Here is a 19751-nt window from a genome sequence, read left to right on the forward strand (position 1 = left end):
CCTCTCTCTATCTCTCTCTTGCCGTCACTCTCTCCCTCTCTGTATCTTTCTCTTGCCATCCCTCTCTCATATGGCCTCTCTGTATTTCTCTCCCTTTCTGTATTTCTCTCCCCTTCTGTATTTCTCTCTATATATATATATATATCTGTATATCTCATCTCTCTGTACTTTATCTCTCTCTCTCTCTCTCCCTCTATTCAGAATCTTTATTTGACAAAGTAAAATGCATTTGAAGTAGAGATTAAATGAATAAAGAATTTCATGAATGAAATCCAATTGAGAATAAGAGTTGATACACAGATCGATTGTTAGACACTCATAGACATAAAGGTTATAATATGTGTATTTATTTATATAGCACTTTTCTAAAAACATACTTACGAGGTGCTTCGCATAAAACAGAAGATTCTAAACAGGAAAATGAAATAAGATAACGGATCATAAGTCAAAACGGATAATTAAAAAATAAATGTTAAGGTGATTGATTAAAGTCGACCACTATAACTGATATTGTAAATGGTAAATAATAAATTCATACAAGTATTGCAGCAGTGCTTATAGAAGGCCATAAAATGAGCAGAGAATTTATATTAAAACCTGCTGGGAAAAAAGTAATAGATTACATTAAATATATATATATATTTCTTTTTTTTTAAAGATTGTAATAGATTTCTGTCATTAAAATCTCTCTCTCTATATATAATATATTGATATTTCTTATTGATTATGATATATTTTTGACATTGAAATATATTAGCAGGTTTATGACTAAATAAAAGGGGGCGACAGTGGCTCGGGAGGTAGAGCAGTCGTCTGGCAATCCGGAGGTTCCCAGTTCGATTCCCGCTCCTCCCGGGCAGCGTGTCGAAGTTGAGCAAGACACTTAACCCCTAATTGCTCCCGATGAGCAGGTTGGCACCTTGCATGGTTGCCTCCGCCGTGAATGTGTGAGTGAATGGGTAAAGTGTGAGTAACAAATTGTAAAGCGCTTTGGATAAAAGCGCTATATAAAAAAGCAGCCATTTACCATTTAAAAGCAATGCATAAAGTGCAGACATAGAATTATATAGAGTGTAAAAATAGACAGAATAAGAGCAGTGCAAAAAGTGTAGACAGAATAAAAGTATTAGGGCGTTTTCACACCTAGCTCGTTTGGAGCTGTTGTTCCGAAACCTGGAGCGTTTACCCTCCTATTTCGGTTCAGTTGGGCATATATGAACACAGCAATCACATTCTGTTGCGGAACAAAACAAGCGGGCCGAGACCACCTAGAGAGGGTGGTCTCGGCGCACTTCCAAACGAACCCGACGCGACTCGTACGCTGTGAGAATGCAATCGACTTAACAAACCGACACACTTGCCGCACTGTATACTCGCTGCATGATGACGCAACGCACACGCGCCCTGGACTGTTCCATCAGAGGGGGGAGCTTCGGTGGCCAGTGTGAGTGGCTACAGACCACTGCACTTAAATATAAACATTAGTCTACCTGGAGACTCAATGAGGTAATTGTAGATGTCGCCATAAGACGCGTCTGGTCATTTAGTGGGATCATTGTTTCATTATCCTGTTCGGCTGAAAGGACACTGGCCACCGAAGCTCCCCCCCTCTGATGGAACAGTCCAGGGCGGGTGTGCGTTGCATCACAATCTGTGGGCAATCTGCGCATGTGCATGGGGGATGCTTCACCGAGACGTGGTTGACGCCGGACGTCCCAGACCACGCAATTCAACCGGCTGATCACTTCTTTATCCATCGCAAGGATCGGACATCAGCAGAGTCCGGTAAACAACGTGGAGGAGGTATTGCCTTCATGTTTAACAAAAATTGGAGCGATCCAACTAACGTGAAGGAATTATCCAACCACTGCTCCCCAGAACTGGAATATATAACCATCAAGTGTCGTCCTTTCTTCCTCCCGAGGGAGTTAACGGCGATCGTCCTGGTCGGAGTGTATATTCCACCGCAAGCCAGCAACAAGGTTGCGCTCTCCAGACTACACGACGAGGTAAATAGAATCCAAGTGGCGAATGTTAACGCCGCCATTTTAGTTCTGGGAGATTTCAATAGCGCCAATCTGAGAAAGGTATTGCCTGACTTCTATCAGCATGTGACTTGCAACACCAGAGGCGGTAACATCCTAGATCACTGTTACACGCAATTTAAAGGTGGCTACAAGGCTCATTCTGATAGTGGCTTTGGTAAGTCAGATCACGCGTCCATCTTTCTTTCACCAAAGTACAGACAGAGAATTAAAAGTACTCCCGTAGTCTCGCGAGAGGTGCAGAAATGGGATGTGACGTCAGAGGAGACGATCCGGTCAGTGTTTCACCACACAGACTGGAATGTGTTCCGCGACACAGATAACATTAATGTCTACACGGAGACAGTGCTGGACTATGTTTGTACTAGGGTGAAAGAAACAATCCCCACTACCAAAATGAAAGTTTACCCAAATCAAAAACCCTGGGTAGACAAATCCGTCCGTGAAGCTCTGAGAGAGCGCACCAAAGCATACAACGACGGCCTAGAGGCAGGCAACATGAATGACCACAAGGTGGCGCGATACAACGTAAGGAGGACAGTGTCAGAGGCCAAACGACGCTACAGGGATAAAATTGAACTCCAGTTTGAACAAGCTGACTCTAGAGCTATGTGGCAGGGGCTCAAAACGATGACAGACTACAAAGGCGCCTCCCTCAAACTGAACAGTGACATCTCCTTAGCAAATGACCTCAATACCTTCTATGCGAGGTTTGATGCTGGTAATAACAACACCAGCTCACAAGCCTCGGCAATGGGGGGGGGGGGGGGTCGGCTGCTGATGGAGGCGCAGTGTTCAGGGTAACAGAGCATGAGGTGAGGCGGACCTTTAAAAAAGTGAATATCAGGAAGGCAGCAGGTCCAGACGGCATCCCCGGCCGCGTCCTAAAAGTCTGTGCCGACCAACTGGCCCCAGTATTCACTGACATATTTAACCTGTCCTTAGAACAGGCTGTCATCCCCACCTGCCTGAAGAAGTCCACTATTATCCCTGTACCCAAAAAATCCAAGCCTGCTTGCCTCAACGACTACCGCCCTGTAGCTCTCACCTCCATAGCCATGAAGTGCTTTGAGAAGCTAGTAAAGGGCTACATCTGCTCCTCCCTCCCCATCAACATGGACCCCCTGCAATTTGCATACCGCCCCAACAGGTCCACGGAGGACGCCATATCCCATGTGCTGCACACAGCAGCATCACACCTGGACAAGAGGCAGGGGAACTATGTGAGAATGCTATTCATCGACTACAGCTCGGCATTCAATACCATAGTCCCCTCCATACTCATAGCCAAGCTCAGGGACCTGGGCTTGGGCTATGACCTCTGCCAGTGGGTCTTGGACTTCCTGACTGGCAGACCCCAGGTGGTGAGAGCAGGCAACTGCACCTCCTCATCCATCACCCTCAACATAGGGGCCCCCCAGGGCTGTGTTCTGAGTCCCCTCCTCTACTCCCTGTACACACAGCGGAGTAGCAATACAATCGTCAAATTTGCTGACGACACAGTGGTGGTGGGCCTGATCTCTGCCAACGACGAGAGGGCCTACCTGGAAGAGGTCAAGGTCCTGGCGGGATGGTGCCAGGAAAACAGCCTCTCCCTGAACGTCAGCAAAACAAAGGAGATGATCGTGGACTTCAGGAGGTCGGGGGTCAAGGACTACAGCCCCCTCAGCATCGACGGGGCACCGGTTGAGAGAGTCAACAGCTTTAAGTACCTCGGAGCCTACATATCCGAGGACTTGACATGGACCACACACATTAACAGTGTTGTGAAGAAGGCACGACAACGCCTCTACTTCCTCAGGCGCCTAAGGAAGTTCCAAGTCAGCCAGAAGATCCTTAAGAACTTCTACTCATGTACAATAGAGAGCATCTTGACCGGCAACATCACCTCCTGGTTTGGGAATAGCACTGCACAAGACCAAAGCAGACTACAAAGAGTGACACGTTCAGCCGAACGCACAATTGGAGGGGGGCTCCCCACCCTCCAGAACATTTACTACAAGCGTTGCAAGGGCAAGGCTAAGAGAATCATTAAAGACTCCAGTCACCCGAACAACTGCCTCTTTGAACTGCTGCGGTCAGGCAAGCGATACAGGAGTCTCAAGGCGAGCACAGAAAGACTCAGAAGAAGCTTCTATCCCCAGGCCATCAGGCTGCTAAACGAACAATGAATGAACACTACACAACAACAACCACCAAACGCACATAGCACACACATCCACACGCACACACTCACTTTAAACAAACACACTGTAGCACCCACTCCACACACTTATAGCACACACCCACTTTAAACAAACACACTGTAGCACCCACTCCCCACACTTTATATTTATGGATGAAGGATTGCACTACAACTCGTACACCTTACTGTAAATTGTACCTAAAATTGTACCTCATCCCATTTCTGCTTTGCACTAGATAGTACTGTACATTAGTACACTGCATAGTATTGTGTATTGTATATTATATGGTAACTCAGAACATTGTACATATGTCTATACCGAACACTGTGACCTCATTTTCTTCTTCTAAATTCATGCTATATTATGTTATTATGTTATTTGATACTATCTTGTCTAGCACAGTCTCTGGAGCGTAACAGTAAGAAGCATTTTGTATGAAAGTATTCTGTACTTCTGTATGACAACTATTAAAGAACTGAACTGAACTGAACTGAACTGCTTAAAAACTGGCTTTTTCGCTGCTGAATTAGTTCTGATCGATTAGGAATGGCTTGCGCCGTGTTCAGGAGATTCTGGCGCATACAAGTCTATTCGATCATGTGATGTCTCTAGCACCCCCACAGCCGTATCTGCAACCACTTACATCACGGCTCTCATCCACATTCATTAATTTGCTCCCCCCGCTCTCCACTCCCCGATTTCAATGTAACGCGGAGATTCAGGGTTAGGGGGGGGGCACCCCAAAATCTGACCAATGAGTGACAGTTTGCTCGCGCGTGCGTTTGTTTTGGTCCGCTGTTAACACAGCCGTGTGAACACAAACGAACTAAGGGACAAGTGCAACATTGTATCATTATAGTCCCTGTGTCTCCCTGAATCGGAACAAAGCAAACAAACTACAGGTGTGAAAACGCCCTTAAATAAAATAGCTCTCATCTACAGTACAACATCTACAGTACAACAATCAGTCTGGATTCAAGCAGCATAGTCTATATAAAATGTGAAGAGGTAAGTTTTTGGCTTACTTTTGAAAATCTTTAGAGATCTAGCTTCCCTAATGTCCACAGGTAGGGTGTTCCATAGCCTTGGTGCATAGTTGCGTCCCCGATTTCCTTTTGGCTGTGGTTTCTAAACCAGTAGTAGATGATCGTAATGGACTGCATTTATATAGCTCTTTTATTCAAAGCACTGCACAACCTATACCCCACATTCACACAGACACACACACACACACACAGACACACACACACACAGCTGAGGCTGTTGCAGTTAGGGGTTCAGTGTTTGGTCAAGGACACTTCAACTCACTGCTGGGAAGAGCCATGATCGAACCAGGAACCTTCAGATTACCGGATGACCGCTCTACCTCGTGATACACTGCAGCACCACATGCTCTGCTCTTGGCTTGATCGGGGAGTTTCTAGAGGCTTCAAACAAAATCTATTTCTCATCTTTATATTCTTCACATTTAGCATGCGTTCATCTCACACTGCGTACTCTCTCTCTGTCTCTCTCTCTGTATCTCTATCTCTCTCGCTCTGTGTCTCTCTCGTGTCTATCTCTGTCTCTCTTTCTATCTCTATTCTATGTATCTCTCTATTTTTGTGTCTCTCTCTCCTTGAGATCACACCTAGAGAAGAAGAAGGTAGCTTTGCACACGTCTCCACCCCCCCCCACCCCTCTCTCTCGCTGACTCTCTCTCTCTCTCTCTCTCTCTCTCTCTCCCCCTCTCCTTGAGAAAAGAGCAGCACAGGGAGTTACAGTGATCACACCTAGAGAAAAAGAAGGTAGCTTTGCACACGTCTCCACCCCCCCCACCCTTCTCTCTCTCTCCCTCCCTTTCTCTCTCTCTCTCTGACTCTCTCTTTCTCTCTCTCTCTCTCTCTCTCTCTCTCTCTCTCTCTCTCTCTCTCTCTCTCTCTCTCTCTCTCTCTCTCTCTCTCTCTCTCAATTATGTCCATCAGTGTAAGAGCCAAAGCTATATATTTCGGTTATTGTATTATATGAATGTTTAATATTGATTGGATTTAGATAAAGTCATTGAACCGTCGTATTGGTCATAATAGAGCCTTCTGGCACCTAGAACCTTCTAGAACGTTGGGGGTGATGTCATAATAGATCTTCCTGGAACATAAAACAGTCCGGAACGTGTGGGGTGAGGTCATAGTAGACATGCTAGAACGTATGACAGAAAATCGCGCTGGCCTTGGTTTAGCTGTGGAAAGGATGGATGGTGAGAGGGGCGCCGAGTGGCGGCGTCTGCGGTGTGAGAAGGGCGAGGAAGATAGCGATAGGGGTAAGACTGGCAAAGGGAAGGAGTCAGGTGGAGACGGAATGGAGTACAGTGGGGAGGAGAGGGAGAAAGAAGAGATGGAGAAGGAGGTGTGGGAAACGGTGGGGAAGAAGAGGAAGAAGCAGACGGAGAGGGACGACAGTGATGGGGATAGCCAGGGCAAGGGTAAGGGGTCGGGTGAGAGTAGGGGGGAGGAGAGTGGGGGAGAAGGGGGGAAGAGGAAGAAAGTGGGGGACGATAGCTCAAGTGGGCCGGGAGACGAGGGTGCTGGAAAAGATGTGGCAAAAGCGGAAGTGATCCATATAGTGGTCAGGCTTGAGGGGGAGAGGGGTGAGAGGAAAGTAGGTAGGCTCGAGTGGCCCAAACTCATTGCCGAGCAATTAGGGGAGGTAAAGTACGCGAGAGTTTTGTGGGATGGGAATCTGGCCGTAGGGTGTGGTAGTGAGGGGCAGGTGGAGGTGGCTAGGAAGATGCGGAGCATTGGGGGGGTGGGTATAAGTAAGGTGGCGAGAGTAGGGGAGAAGAGGGGGGGGGGGTGTAAGGGGGTGATAGCTGGGGTACCGGTCGAGGTTACAGTAGAGCAGCTGGTGGAAGAGCTAATGGAGAACGGGCGTAATGGCATAGTTAAGAGTGCAGAAAGGATGAAGAGGGGAACAGAGAGGGCAGTGACGGGGACGGTAGTGATTACGTTTGAGGGTGGGGTTGTTCCTAGGGAGGTGTTTGTAGGGCGTAGGATGTATAGGGTTAGGGAATTTGTTCATAATCTTCTTAGGTGCTATAGGTGCCAGGAGTTTGGCCATATAGCTACCACGTGTAGGAAGGGGCTGAGGTGCGCTAGGTGTGGCGGGGAACATGAATATGGGAATTGTGGAGAGGGAGTGAAGCCGAAGTGCTGTAGTTGTGGTGGGGAGCATAGTGTAGCGTTTAGGGGGTGCGAGGTGATGATGAAGGAGGTCGCGGATCGGAGAGAGAGAAGGGAGGGTAAGTTGACGTATGCTGGGGCGGTTAGCAGGGCAGGACAGGGTAGCCAAGAAAGGGTGCAGGGGGTTGAAGGAGGGCATTTGGCAGTGAGGGTAGAGCAGGTGGAAATAGAGAGGGGAAGGGAGGAGAAATTAGGTATTGTGGCCTTCGTGGCAGGGGTAGTTACTGGTATGGCAGAGGCTAAGGGTAGAACAGAGATGGTGAAGATGATTGTTAGGATAGCGGTTCAACATCTGGGAATGGAAGGTCTGGACTGGAAGGAGGTGTGTAATGAATTGGCTGAGGGGGCTGCGAGGGACAAGGCTGCGAGGGACAAAGCAGCCCAGGATAAGATAGCAGGGGGCAAGGAGGGTCCCGCGGAGGGGGGCTCAGGCAGGAAGTAGCAGCAGTAGCTGCACTCCAATGGACAATGTAGTTGATGACGGGGTCCAGTAGAAGAAGAAAAAGAAGGTGAAGAAGGAGAAGAAGGAGAAGAAGAAGAGCCCATAAAAAGAATTGCGGAGGGCAGTAATACGCCACGATGCGTCTACTCTGCCGGAAATTCAAATAAGAAGAAGAAGAAGAAGAAAGAGGCTTTTGCATCTTCAACCAGACTGGATAGGACCCAACAGAGGACTGAAGCCCGAAGCCCACCAGCGGATTTGCGGTTTCCACGTTGCGAAGGAATTTCCATGTGTCGAGTCAGCGGTGATTTTGGAGACTGGGAAAATACAGTTTTCTTACCTTGTAGTAGTATTGACAGGAATATTTAGGAAAGTAGATTTAGGACCACTTCTGTAAAGAGAGACTTTGCAAATAAACCATTTGGATATCTTTACTTTACACTGTGGACATTGCTTTTCTTTATCAACGAGCGTACTACTCACAAGTAAGTAATTCGACCAGTGGAGTAGATCCCCGGCCGTCACAATCAGTGTTAGTTAATGTGTTCTCTCTCCTGAATTTTCATAATAGCCACATAACATCTTGGAAGTGCGCATGTCTGTGTCTGTGTCACACACTCTCACACATCCTATTACCCTGGACAGCATGTTGCTCTTGTTGAGCCTAATTGCTATTTCACACACCTCATCTTGGTGTTGTTTCCATCCACTGTAACATAAATGTCCTACCAATTAGAGAGAGAGAGAGAGAGAGAGAGAGAGAGAGAGAGAGAGAGAGAGAGAGAGAGAGAGAGAGAGAGAGAGAGAGAGAGAGAGAGAGAGAGAGAGAGAGAGAGAGAGAGAGAGAGAGAGAGAGAGAGAGAGAGAGAGAGAGAGAGAGAGAGAGAGAGAGAGAGAGAGAGAGAGAGAGAGAGAGAGAGAGAGAGAGAGAGAGAGAGAGATGTGTGTGGGGGGGGGGGGGGTGTATTTAGATCACTGTCTGCATGGGGTCATGGTTTTTATCAGGCCGTCTGCTAATCAGCCGAATTGTGGGCATGTGCAGGAGCGGTTTATTGGATTATGGACATACACACACACACACACACTTCCATGATCTTCTCCCCAGACAGCAACCTCATGCTACCTCTTGATGTAAACCACATCCCCGTCTCTCCACCTACTACATCCTCCAGATCTATAATGTGTGTGTGTGTGTGTGTGTGTGTGTGTGTGTGTGTGTGTGTGTGTGTGTGTGTGTGTGTGTGTGTGTGTGTGTATATATATATATATATATATATTATATATATATATATATATATATATATATTTTTTTTTTAAAGTTGATCGCGAGTTAAAAAAATTGTGGCGTTAATAGAATCGGGCGATAACGCGTTAATACCGCGTTAACTTTGACAGCCTTAATTTATATATAAGTATATGTATATGTGTGTGCGTGTGCGTGTGCGTGTGTGTCTAAGCAGGGGAGTAAAGGCCTCTACATGCTACAGCAACTTCAAAGCAACTTCAACACAACATCAGCGCGATTTCAGCGCGGTTGTTGTTTAGGGTCTTGTAGACTGTGTTGCGAGGAATCTGCGTACAAGTCTCCAAAATCTAACCTAAACAACCGTTGCGTTGATATTGCGTAGCAGTGATTGGTTGGTTAGCGAATGGGGGCGGGGCTGTCATAGAATAATATAGGTCTCGCAGAGAATACCATCCGCCATTGTTGTAGCCAGCCAGCGTTGATGCTAAATAATTAGCGTCACATAGCTGGCCTTTTTCTGAAAACCCAAGCACATATTGTTCCATAGCATACGCCTTCAGTTGATCATGACAAATCCTCTCTTACCTTGACGATAAAAAAGCCTCCATAATTTAGTAAATAAAGCTGTAGCCAGCCAGCTAGCATTGGTGCTATACAAAATGCTATCCACATTAGCTACATAGCTAACCAACTAAATACAATGGTATCCTGAGGTAACTTTAACGTTAAATACAACGTTTGCTAGTCGAAATGACTGGACACACACAGGGACAAGTTAAACATCAATCAATTAATTATTCCAATAGGTAGTTTGAGCTGCATGTGAGCCGGTCTTTCTCTCCTCTCCATTGGAAACTAATGAAGTTACGTTCAAAAGCAAAGAACCGGCTGACAAAAGTTAAGCTGCTAGCAACAGACACTATAATACTTCCGGTCGGGGAATTTCAAATAAAAGAGCGACGACTAAAAGCACCGGAAATAAGTTTATTTTGTAAATTATCTAACGTTAACACGAACCTAAACTAACTTTAGATTAGTTTAGGTTCGTGTAACGTTAGATATTGTAAAAAATAAACGTATTTACGGTGCTTTTAGACTCGCTCTTTTATTTTTTAAACCCCCCGCCCGGAAGTAAAAATTATGCTTATTTTTCTGCTTTTATCAATGGGTTGGTTGAGAAGGGAAGCGTCATCTATCTAGGGGAACCTAGCTACATACGGGGTACAATGTTACATAGGCTGCGCGTTGATTTTGCAGAAGCATAAAGGTAGAGTGTCTGCAACACCGTTGCTTTGTCGATGTTGTGTCGAAGTTGCTTTGAATTTTGCTGTAGCATGCAGAGGCCTTAAGGCAGACAAGACAGCTTGTCCAGACTTCAGGGGAACGCTGCTGCTTCTTTATAGGTGGATTAACACACACACACACACACAAACACACACACACACACACACACACACACACACACACACACACACACACACACACATATATAAAATTATATATAAAATATAAAATATAACATATAAAATTACCTTTTACTAGACTTCACTCAGGTGTATTATTGATGCTCTCATTGATACTATGTTTGTTTCTGAAGTGTGTGTGTGTGTGTGTGTGTGTGTGTGTGTGTGTGTGTGTGTGTGTGTGTGTGTGTGTGTGTGTGTGTGTGTGTGTGTGTGTGTGTGTGTGTGTGTGTGTGTGTGTGTGTGTGTGTGTGTGTGTGTGTGTGTGTGTGTGTGTGTGTGTGTGTGTGTGTGATATAGAGAGAGAGAGGGGGGTGAGAGAGATGAGGAAGGGGCAAGAGAGAAAGAGAGCTGGGAGAGTGTGTGTGTGCAGAGAGGGGGGGTGTGTGATTAATCAGCCCTTGTGTGTGTGAATGTAACAAGTTCCTAACATTTTCTTTCCCATATTATTTCATGCACACTTTATTCATTGTTTTAAATTATTATTTTCTTTTAAGTTGTTTTGTGCATCACTCTGTTTTGAATTTGATGCAAATTTGCAATGCATGAGGGTCATCCTTTTGTGTTAAATGGCTGCATAAAGCAAGCATTTGTTGACTCGCATGTTGATAAGAGTATTAAAACTTGGAACTTGAAAAAGATCCGTTTAAGGTATAAAAAAATATATATGCGATTAATTTGCGATTAACCGCGAGTTAACTATGGACAATCATGCGATTAATCGAGTTAAATATTTTAATCGATTGACAGCACTAATATAAATACATATACACACGATTGACTGATTATTTGTATCACTCTCAATCTCTCCCAGTGTTTCATCCTTGTTTGTTTGCACTAGAGACAGAAAGGTGAGTTCAATACTAGGGGAGTGGTGGTAGCCTCAGCAGGAGATGGTGATATGATGAGAGGTTATACAGTAGCACGGTTTGAACTCGTCTCCAAGTGCCATGCACAAGAGCCGCCACTAGGGGCAGAGTTGCCTGAGTTAATGACATGGAATATGGGAGTCAGTGAGTTTGGGTCATTGCCAGTCTTTGTGGGGTCTATGGTGGATCAATGTTGTGTCTGGGGGGGTCTATGGGGTGTCTTTAGGGGGCCTCATCTACAAAGTCCATCTGAACATCATGATTCTTCTTCTTTTCATGTAGTCATTCCTCACAGGTATTTCCTGAAGAACAAGGTGGTTTCATTGAGGTTCTCCTCATTTTCAATGGTATCGAGATTAGAAAAAAAAAGATAGTTGGACATTGAATAAATATGAATCATTCCAAGAGGCTGACTTTCCAAGTTCAGTCTGTACTTGGGGGACCTTAAGCATAAGCCAGTCATTTGAGTGTGTGTGAGCTTACTTTGAATATGTACATTTGTGATTTGTTTTTATTTTATTTTTTTCCTTTTGAAAGTCCACACATGTGTGTTTTTGATTTATCTGTAAACAAAGACCGAAAATAAACTAAACTATTCATCATCATCATCATCATCATCGTTGACATTTTGATGATCACATGTCCTTGTTTTCAGTCTTTCATACAGTACAGTATCTACTAGTTCCCCCTCTGAGGAGAGGAGAGAGGACTCTGTCATACAGTACAGTATCTACTAGTTCCCCCTCTGAGGAGAGGAGAGGGGACTCTGTCATACAGTACAGTATCTAGTAGTTCCCCCTCTGGGGAGAGGAGAGGGGACTCTTTCATACAGTACAGTATCTAGTAGTTCCCCCTCTGGGGAGAGGAGAGGGGACTCTTTCATACAGTACAGTATCTAGTAGTTCCCCCTCTGGGGAGAGGAGAGGGGACTCTTTCATACAGTACAGTATCTAGTCAGTGATATCTAGTATCCCCCCCCCCCTACAGGACAGAGATGCTACAGAGCAGCAGGCCAACATATCCATTGAGCCGCAGCCCTGGCAGGTGCCTGTCTCCATGGCAACCATTTCCGAGGATTTGAGGAACTCGTAGCGATGTTGGGGGAGAAACTGATAACGAGCATGTGGCTCACTGCTAGGTTACACTCCATCTGTGTGTCTGTGCACTAGTTTCACACATGTCTTAATTCTCTCTCTCTCTCGCTCTCTCTCCCCCCCCCCCCCCCCCCCCCACACCCCGGATGGTTTTGCCAGAAGGCCATGTTGTTCAGCGTTGTACCTTGAAACTATTAATTTAATTCTATACCCTATACCCCCCCCCCTCTCTCTCTTCAAAATAGCTGCAAAAATCTCCCCGGCCCTTTGATGACCTTGTTCCCAGCGTGCAGTCTCTCATGTGCACTAGTACGTCATCGGTAGCTTACAGTATAATCCAGTATAATGACACTATCATGAAAAAAAAATAAAAAGTTCCGTCTAAGAAATCCAAAGGGAATACTTTTTTTTTTTCATACATCTTTCTTTCTCTCGAGTAAAGACTCAAGTGAAGTGAGCGTTCTGGGTTTGTCACGTGTTTCTCATGTATTTGTGACGTTGTGTTAAAGCTCTCAGGGCCTTGTCTGGCCCGGTTGTGTCAGGCTCATACCCTTCTGGGCACCTTGCTACGTCACAGGCGGGAGCCTGGATGGTGGCATAGCTGGCAGACCTTATCTACAGACAGACGGAGAGAGGGAGAAAGGGAGAGAGAGAGAGAGAGAGCAAAGCAATTATTTGTGAACACACAATGTTTGTTTCTTTGTTTGTGTGAATAGAATAGAATCTCTAATAATAAGTACATTGTTACATATACCAGGAATGTGCATTTAACCCTTCAATCCTAACTATATTTGGGAGGAGTAGGCAGTTACATTTAGTCATTTAGCTGACTCTTTTGTCCAAAGTGATTCACTGTACATGCACAATTGTGTACAACAAAGCCAGCAAGAGATCCACTTCTGGCTGGTCAGCAATACAGTTGCGGGTTGAGTGTCTTGCTCAAAGGCACTTCAAACAGTTGGTTGTTGAGTGTGGGGAGAGTGCTGGTCTAAGGTATTTAACAAGCCCGCTTCTCTAACCTTGAGGCCACTGCTGCCCACACATGCACAGATTTGTGAGGGACATTCTACAAGCTGATAGAATGCTAAGGTCAAAGGGGGTGAGGGGGTGGAGCTTCAGGCATGTAAACTGTCCTCACGCTGTCTCCTCCTCTGTTCTTCAACCTTCATCCCTCTTCTATTTTCTCTCCTCTTCCTGTCTCTCTGTCTCTCTGTGATGGAGGGTCTCAGTGTTAGTGAACAGTCTCTTCCTGTCTCTCTGTGATGGAGGGTCTCAGTGTTAGTGAACAGTCTCTTCCTGTCTCTCTGTCTCTCAGTGATGGAGGGTCTCAGTGTTAGTGAACAGTCTCTCTGTCTCTCAGTGATGGAGGGTCCCAGTGTTAGTGAACAGTCTCTTCCTGTCTCTCTGTGATGGAGGGTCTCAGTGTTAGTGAACAGTCTCCTCCTGTCTCTCTGTGATGGAGGGTCTCAGTGTTAGTGAACAGTCTCTTCCTGTCTCTCTGTGATGGAGGGTCTCAGTGTTAGTGAACAGTCTCTTCCTGTCTCTCTGTGATGGAGGGTCTCAGTGTTAGTGAACAGTCTCTTCCTGTCTCTCTGTGATGGAGGGTCTCAGTGTTAGTGAACAGTCTCCTCCTGTCTCTCTGTGATGGAGGGTCTCAGTGTTAGTGAGCAGTCTCTTCCTGTCTCTCTGTGATGGAGGGTCTCAGTGTTAGTGAACAGTCTCTTCCTGTCTCTCTGTCTCTCTGTGGTGGAGGGTCCCAGTGTTGGTGAACAGTCTCTTCCTGTCTCTCTGTGATGGAGGGTCTCAGTGTTGGTGAACAGTCTCTTCCTGTCTCTCTGTGATGGAGGGTCTCAGTGTTGGTGAACAGTCTCTTCCTGTCTCTCTGTGATGGAGGGTCTCAGTGTTAGTGAACAGTCTCTTCCTGTCTCTCTGTCTCTCTGTGATGGAGGGTCTCAGTGTTAGTGAACAGTCTCTTCCTGTCTCTCTGTCTCTCTGTGGTGGAGGGTCCCAGTGTTGGTGAACAGTCTCTTCCTGTCTCTCTGTGATGGAGGGTCTCAGTGTTAGTGAACAGTCTCTTCCTGTCTCTCAGTGATGGAGGGTCTCAGTGTTAGTGAACAGTCTCTTCCTGTCTCTCAGTGATGGAGGGTCTCAGTGTTAGTGAACAGTCTCTTCCTGTCTCTCTGTGATGGAGGGTCTCAGTGTTAGTGAACAGTCTCTTCCTGTCTCTCAGTGATGGAGGGTCTCAGTGTTAGTGAACAGTCTCTTCCTGTCTCTCTGTGATGGAGGGTCTCAGTGTTAGTGAACAGTCTCTTCCTGTCTCTCAGTGATGGAGGGTCTCAGTGTTAGTGAACAGTCTCTTCCTGTCTCTCAGTGATGGAGGGTCTCAGTGTTGGTGAACAGTCTCTTCCTGTCTCTCTGTGATGGAGGGTCCCAGTGTTAGTGAACAGTCTCTTCCTGTCTCTCTGTCTCTCTGTGATGGAGGGTCTCAGTGTTGGTGAACAGTCTCTCTCTGTCTCTCAGTGATGGAGGGTCCCAGTGTTAGTGAACAGTCTCTTCCTGTCTCTCTGTCTCTCGGAGAGATAATAAGGGTGGGGGATGATATGAGTAACTCACGATACGATACTGTGATGATGAATTTGACCCTCAATAACAATAATATCACGTTACACGATATCTGCAATAATAGATATATTGCAAGAAATGTAATCTACGATACATCACGATATCTGTGAAACTGAAGAAGAAATGATACCTGGCAAATTGTACATGAAAGATGAAGACTTTATTTCAGACTCAAGGTCCATATTACACATATACAAAACAACAACAAGAAGAATACAATAACAAAAGAAACAAGGCCAACAACATAGATTAAAATACATAAAAGCATCGGTTCCAATGTTTCCACAAATCAGAGGATAGTACCTTGTATCACTTCGTTTTACATCACTAATGGCACCTATTATCTTGTTTTTTTACTCTAATAAACGACACATACATTTAAACATCAGGTTCCTCAGCAGAGCATGGAAGGTGGGGACATTTGTAGTCACAAACAAATGGCTTGCACTAGTCCGTCTTGGGAGCTTAAGGAGGATCCTAAATGCATCATTATATGCTACCTGCCGTTTTTTAAATTTTTGCTGTGCTATGATTACACCATAGGTGTGTATAAAATGGAGTACAATAGGCTCTGAACAGGCTTATTTTTACATTGTCTGTACACATATAACATTTTCGTGCCAGCATATTGGCTTGCAGCACTGGCGCTGCACATCAACATCATCACACATGTCATCAGTGATATTGTGACCCAAATATCGCACACTCTTCACCACATCTAGAGTGCAGTCAGACAGCAAGAAGGAGGGAAACTTTTGCTTCTGGTCCTCCTTAGTTTTCACTATCATAACAACACTCTTTTTAGGGTTGAATTTGATATCATGTTGTATACCATACACAGAGCAGATTTTAAGCAGTTGCTGTAAACCAGCACTATAGGGGGACAGTATGACATCAGCATAGATCAGATGGTTGATAAGGCCATACATCCAGTCTTACATTCCCTTAGTTTAGTGGAGAGGTCATCCATACATTGAACAGGAAGGGAGACAAAATCCCGCCCTGTCTTACTCCATTACCCACATTAAAATGAGCTGACATCGAGTTACCCCATTTAACTTGTATCAGCTGATGGGCATACCAAAATGCTAAAATCCTAACTATGACCTTAGGAACCCCTCTTTGGGACAGTTTATGGAACAATATGTTATGGTTTATTCTATCGAATGCCTTAGAGAGGCATCCATTAGTTCTGTCTTCGATACTTGGCTACTATTTCTTTTATTATGCTCCATGTTTTTGTTTAAAGCCAAATTGATTATCACTGGTGAGAATGTACATTTCTATTCTATACAATAAGATTCTCTCCAGCACCTTGGATAGTATGCTGGCTAATGCAATTGGCCGATGGTTGTCTTTGCTGTTAATTTTACCTGTCTTGTCTTTGATAACAGGCACAAGTTGAACTGCTATCATGGAGTCAGGTAAAATACCATGTTTTAAAAAGCCAGAAAAGCACAAAGCGGGGAGAGGGATGACCTTACGGCTGGCATGCTTTAGATGTTCAGCAGTGATGTGATAAGCACCACAGGCTTTGTTGTTATCTAGCTTTAGGATGGCATGTTGGATTTCCTCAGAGGGGTCTACATCTTCAGGTACAAATGTGTCACTTCAAAGTAGTGCTGTCTCCATACCTCTGCAACTTTATCAGATTCACAGACACCATTGATATTTATGAAACAATGCATAGTGCCTCTTTAAAACACACTGACAGCAACTTTATTATTATTAACTATTAATTATGTCCCCAACGGAAGACTTTACCATCTGCAATAAAAATATATATATACAGCATCTGTTCACCTCGTTCCAATCACTTCTATTGCAGTAAAATGGGATTGTCAAGCAAACCTTTTTATTTATTTAAAAAAAAATGACATTGATACTTGGCACCAGTGTATCAATAATGTGTCGCAATAGGAAGTACAATGATATTTCGCAGCATAATTATTTTATCCCACCCCTAGTGTCAGTGTCTGTCTGTGTGTGTGCGTGTATAAGAATGTGTTGGGTAGGTGGATGCATTGTGTGGTCGATAAATTATGTTCTGAAGTCTTTATTAATACCAGTTGAGGACACAGAGAGCAAGCTCTTATTTCCAGCAGTGCCTTGCTGGACTAGATTAACAAAAGGCCAATGAAATTCAGACAATAAATAAAGGAAATGTGGACTGGTGCCCGAGTGCTGCAGAACAACAATAAACCATAATACTGAGTACTGAAGGTCAGTGTGTGTGTGTGTGTGTGTGTGTGTGTGTGTGTGTGTGTGTGTGTGTGTGTGTGTGTGTGTGTGTGTGTGTGTGTGTGTGTGTGTGTGTGTGTGTGTGTGTGTGTGTGTGTGTGTGTGTGTGTGTGTGTGTGTGTGTGTGTGTGTGTGTGTGTGTGTGTGTGTGTGTGTGTGTGTGTGTGTGTGTGTGTGTGTGTGTGTGTGTGTGTGTGTGTGTGTGTGTGTGTGTGTGTGTGTGTGTGTGTGTGTGTGTGTGACCATGTACTTGTGTGTGTGTGTGACCATGTACTTGTGTGTGTGTGTGTGTGTGAGACCATGTACTTGTGTGTGTGTGTGTGTGTGTGTGAGACCATGTACTTGTGTGTGTGTGTGTGTGTGTGTGTGAGACCATGTACTTGTGTGTGTGTGTGTGAGACCATGTACTTGTGTGTGTGTGACCATGTACTTGTGTGTTCTGGAGAGAGTTGACCGGTGGTTCTCAAGCTTTTCCGTCTCGAGGACCCCAAAACCGATACAGATTGGGCCACAGACCCTCATTTGATAAGGTTTCTGTCTCTGGAACCCTATCTGAGGAGATTTGTATTTGTTGGATATGATCAAGTAATTCCATGTCTGTAGTTGAGGAGATGAAACAGTGGAGTGAAACCTGTGATCAAAATAGTCACTTGTATTCTCTCATTGCCTTGGGCTGACTTCTAGTGAAAGAAATAGGGAAATTAAACTTCCCCATTTTCCTGGGGACCCCCTGGAACGCCCTTGAGGACCCCCCCCCCCCCCCCCCCCCCACCCCCCCCATTGAGAACTGGTGCAGGCTGACGACAGGAGAGACACATGATGTATACCAAGGACATGCTAATGACATGGTTTATTATTCTCATAATGAACTGACCTGCTTGGTGGTGTGTGAACAAACTGGGGTTAACTTTGCTGTGCTGTATTACCATATTCAATGAGATGGTATTTGTGTATGAAGCCAAGGTCACGCTGAGAATATGCCCCTTTTGTTTTATGTGTCGTGATACTTACGCATCGGAATAGAGAGGTTTCGACCTACCGATGACACGCATGGAGTTCAAAATAGCCTGGCTTCTAGTTGCTACAGCAATAGGGGCCTTCAGTATTCATGTCACTTTGTTTACTGCAAAACAATACTGCTGGGATTCTGTTTTCACCTTGCTGGCTAAACGGAAAACTTGGGTCAGCTGGGATACAGTATGTAGTTCCAAATCAAGAGGCCACATGGTCAGATATTTGATTGTTTGTAATGAGAACTGTGTAGACTCAAACCATATTAAATTACACGGAATAAGCACTTAATTGAATGCTTATAGAGGTACAGTATATAACCGTAGTCACATTATGGTTATAGAGAGGACCGCTTGGACTCGACCAATTCATGACGTGATTATTCCACCTAATTTAACATGGTTTTGAGTCCACAGTCCTCAGTCCAAACAATCGAATATCTTACTACTGAGTTGACATTTAAAGCTAGAACCTCTAATGCCGTTTGGTATTGCATTTTGTTTACATTCTTTGTTTTGGTCTGGGATTGGAGTTTAGTAACGTATTATAGTGTGAATGTGTCCAGACCTCTCTTGGCAGAGCCTGAGGTGTGGCCAGCAGTAGTAACCCCTGCAGTTATACCCACTGAAATGCAGCCCAAACATCAGACAAGAACAAAACATGTAAACAAAGAGCAATACCAAGCAGGGCTCTTTTGCCTAGAGGTTGCTGTTTGACAGTATTACAGATTCTACCTTTAAGGAATCTCTTATTGTATCCCATATTGCAGACGTGTTCAGATGAAGCTAGCCCTAGCAAACCCAACTTGCCCTGTTGTGCAAAAGTCTAAACAAAAGGATTTAAAGGAACGAATGAACATTATCAGCGAGAAAATTAAACATGTTGAATTATTTTAGTATTAACAATTATTATGTTGAGTATTCATATACAGTACAAAGCTTGAAAAGATAAATCCTTTTGATATGTTGCTAGAACAATGAATGTCAGATGTATTTTTTTAATCATAAGAATTCCCACAGCATGTTTTGATCATTTCAATGCTCCATTTCAGTCCAACGTTGAGAACAAAATGAATGAATATGACCTCTGTTCATGTTTTTATTGTTTTATTGTGGATCCCTATTAGTCTACACACCAAGGTGAGACTACTCTTCCTGGGGTCCAAAAATGTAAAATACAAACACAAAAATGTTTTAACTAAAAAATATAAAACCACAAACATGGAAGTACTCACAAGAAAACATCACAACAAACAAAACAAGTGAATCAAAGCTCACTTTATTCATAAGTCAGATATCACAATTCTCCAACCATAGA

General features: G+C 44.6%; 1 protein-coding gene across 1 annotated transcript in view; it reads left to right on the top strand.

Moving 5' to 3' along the window:
• Positions 1-19751, top strand: part of sh3gl2a (SH3 domain containing GRB2 like 2a, endophilin A1) — a gene marked incomplete at both ends in the record, with an annotated part of 96732 nt that overhangs the window by 60586 nt on the left and 16395 nt on the right. The window lies entirely within an intron of this gene.

Source organism: Notolepis coatsorum (genome assembly GCF_963971535.1).
Source record: "Notolepis coatsorum genome assembly, chromosome: 7".
Lineage (NCBI taxonomy): Eukaryota > Metazoa > Chordata > Actinopteri > Aulopiformes > Paralepididae > Notolepis > Notolepis coatsorum.